A 3156-nucleotide genomic window follows, 5' to 3' on the forward strand; every position below is an offset into this window, starting at 1 on the left:
CCACCTCACTAGAACTAACTCAAATTTGTTCTTTTTATAGATGAGTAATATTCCATTGTATATATGTACCACAGCTTCTTTATACATTCATCCATAGATGCACCCTGGTGGCTCAGGCGGTAAAGCGTCTGTCTACAATTTGGGAGACCTGGGTTCGATCCCTGGGTTGGGAAGATCCCCTGGAGAAGGAAATGGCAAACCACTCCAGTACTGTTGCCTGGAAAATCCCATGGACAGAGGAGCCTGGTAGGCTAAAGACCATGGGGTCACAAAGAGTCGGACTCGACTGAGCACACTTCCATAGATGCACATCTAGGTTGCTTCCACAACATGGGTATTGTAAATAATGCTGCAATGAACATTGGGGTACATTGTGTCTTTTAGAATTGTGGCTTTCTCAGGGTATATACCCAGTAGTAGGATTTTTGGGTGGGGTAGAATATATTAATTCATAGGCGGATTCGGATAAGTTAAGGTTGCATAACATAACCTAAGGAGCAACCAAAAAAAAAAAAAAAAACAGAAACAAAAGTATAGCCAAAAAATGGAATACAAAAGTATTCCATAAAATGGAATACCAAAACTTACTTGAACTGATTTGATTTAAAGATTCAAAAGAAGTGGGTAAGTAAGTTGTGACAGAGAAGAGAAAACAGATGACATAATGAGGAAACAAATAAAATAATGACAAACATAAAATCAAAGTATTAGTAATTGTATTAACTATATTGGGTTAATGGAGAAGGAAATGGCAACCCACTCCAGTATTCTTGCCTGGAGAATCCCATGGAAGGAGGAGCCTGGTGGGCTACAGTCCACTGGGCTAAAGATTCCAAAGAACTCTTGTCACACAAGATTAAAAAACATTCTGACTACATACATTGCATGGTAAATAAAAAGACACAGATAAGTTTAGTGGAAAAGGATGGGGAAAATGTCATGCATTCCAATACAAATTGAATATGACCATAAATTCCAGGGCACATGGGATTTAAAGCAAGAAAAGGCAGAGGAACAAGAGATCAAATTGCCAACATCCATTGGATCATTGAAAAAAGAAAGAGTTCTAGAAAAATATCTACTTCTGATTTATTGACTGTGCCAAAGCCTTTGATTGTGTGGACCACGACAAACTTGGGAAAATTCTTAAAGAAATGGGAATACCAGACCACCTTACCTGCCTCTTGAGAAATCTGTGTGCAGGTCAGGAAGAAATTGTTAGAACTGGACACGGAACAACAGACTGGTTCCAAATTGGGAAAGGAGCACATCAAGGCTGGATATTGTTACCCTGCATATTTAACTTATATGCAGAGTTCAGTTAAGTTCAGTCGCTCAGTCGTGTCCAACTCTTTGCGACCCCATGAATCGCAGCACGCCAGGCCTCCCTGTCCACCACCAACTCCCGGAGTTCACCCAAACTCACATCCATCGAGTCCGTGATGCCATCCAGCCATCTCATCCTCTGTCATCCCCTTCTCCTCCTGCCCCCAATCCCTCCCAGCATCAAAGTCCTTTCCAATGAGTCAACTCATAGTCCATGTGGTCGCAAAGTGTCGGACACGACTGGGTGATTTTCACTTTTCATAGTTGATTTACAATGTGGTGTTACTTTCAGGTATACAGCCAAGTGATTCAGTTACATATTCTTTTTCAGATATTTTTCCCATTTAGGTCAATACAGAGTATTGAGTAGTGTTCTTCATGCAGTATAGTAGGTCCTTATTGATTATCTCTCTTATATATAGTACTGTGTATTTTAATCTCAAATTCCTAATTTATTTATCCTCACCATCTTCCCCGTTTGATAACCTAACTTAACTTTGTCTTCTAAGTCTGTGAGTCTGTTTTTGTTTTGTTAATAAGTTCATTTGTATCTTTTTATAGATTACACATATAAGTGATATCATATGATACTTGTCTTTCTCTATCTAGCTTACTTCACTTAGTATGATGATCTCCAGGTCCGTCCATGTTGCTGCAAATTGCATTATTTCACTCTTTCTAATGGCTGAGTAATAGCTCACTGTATAAATATACCATATCTTCTTTATCCATTCATCTGTCTACAGACATTTAGGTTGCTCCCATGTCTTGGCTATTGTTATGAACACTGGGGCGCATGAATCTCTTTGAGTTGATGTTTTCTCTGGATGTATGCCAAGGAGTAGGATTGCTGGAACATATGGTAACTATCAGTTCCTGGGTTGGGAAGATCCCTTGGAGGAGGGCGTGGCATTCTACTCCAGTATTCTTGCCTGGAGAATCCCATGGACATAGGAGCCTGCTGGGCTACATTACATAGGGTCTCACAGAGTCAGATATGACTGAAGCAACATAGCAGGCATGCAAGCATGGTAACTTTAGTTTAGTTTTTTAAGGAACTTCCATACTGTCTTCATAGTGACTGCACCAATTTGCATTCCCACTAACAGTATAAGAGGATTCCATTTTCTCTAAACCCTTTTATTGTCTGTAGATTTTTTGATGATGGCCATTCTGACCAGTGTGAGGTGATACCTCATTGTAGTTTAGTTTTGATTTACATTTCTCTAATAATTAGTGATGTTGTCTTTGCTGTATTCTTAACCATCAAATAGAGACAAAGTGGCTCAGCGGTAAAGAATCTGCCTGCCAATGCAGATGACGCAGGAGACGTGGATCTGATTCCTGGATCAGGAAGATCCCCTGGAGGAGGAACTGTCAACTCACCCCCGTATTCTTGCCTGGAAAATCCCATTGACAAAGGAACCTGGTGGACTATAATCTATGGGGTCACAGAGAGTCAGACACAGTTGAGCATGCATGCAGCCTTGAACTGACAATAAACTCATAATATTCTTTTTTTTTTTTTTCATTTTTTTTTAATTTATTTATTTATTTTTAATTTTTACTTTACAATTCTGTATTGGTTTTGGCATAGATTGACATGAATCCACCACAGGTGTACATGCGTTCCCAAACATGAACCCCCCTCCCACCCCCCTCCCCACAACATCTCTCTGGGTCATCTCCGCGCGTCAGCCCCAAGCGTGTCATATCCTGCATCAGACATAGACTGGTATTTCGATTCTTACATGTTATTATACATGTTTCAATGCCATTCTCCCAAATCATCACACCCTCTCCCTCTCCCTCTGAGTCCAAAAGTCCGCT

The sequence above is a fragment of the Oryx dammah genome, unplaced genomic scaffold, assembly GCF_014754425.2.
Source record: "Oryx dammah isolate SB20612 unplaced genomic scaffold, SCBI_Odam_1.1 HiC_scaffold_17, whole genome shotgun sequence".
NCBI lineage: Eukaryota > Metazoa > Chordata > Mammalia > Artiodactyla > Bovidae > Oryx > Oryx dammah.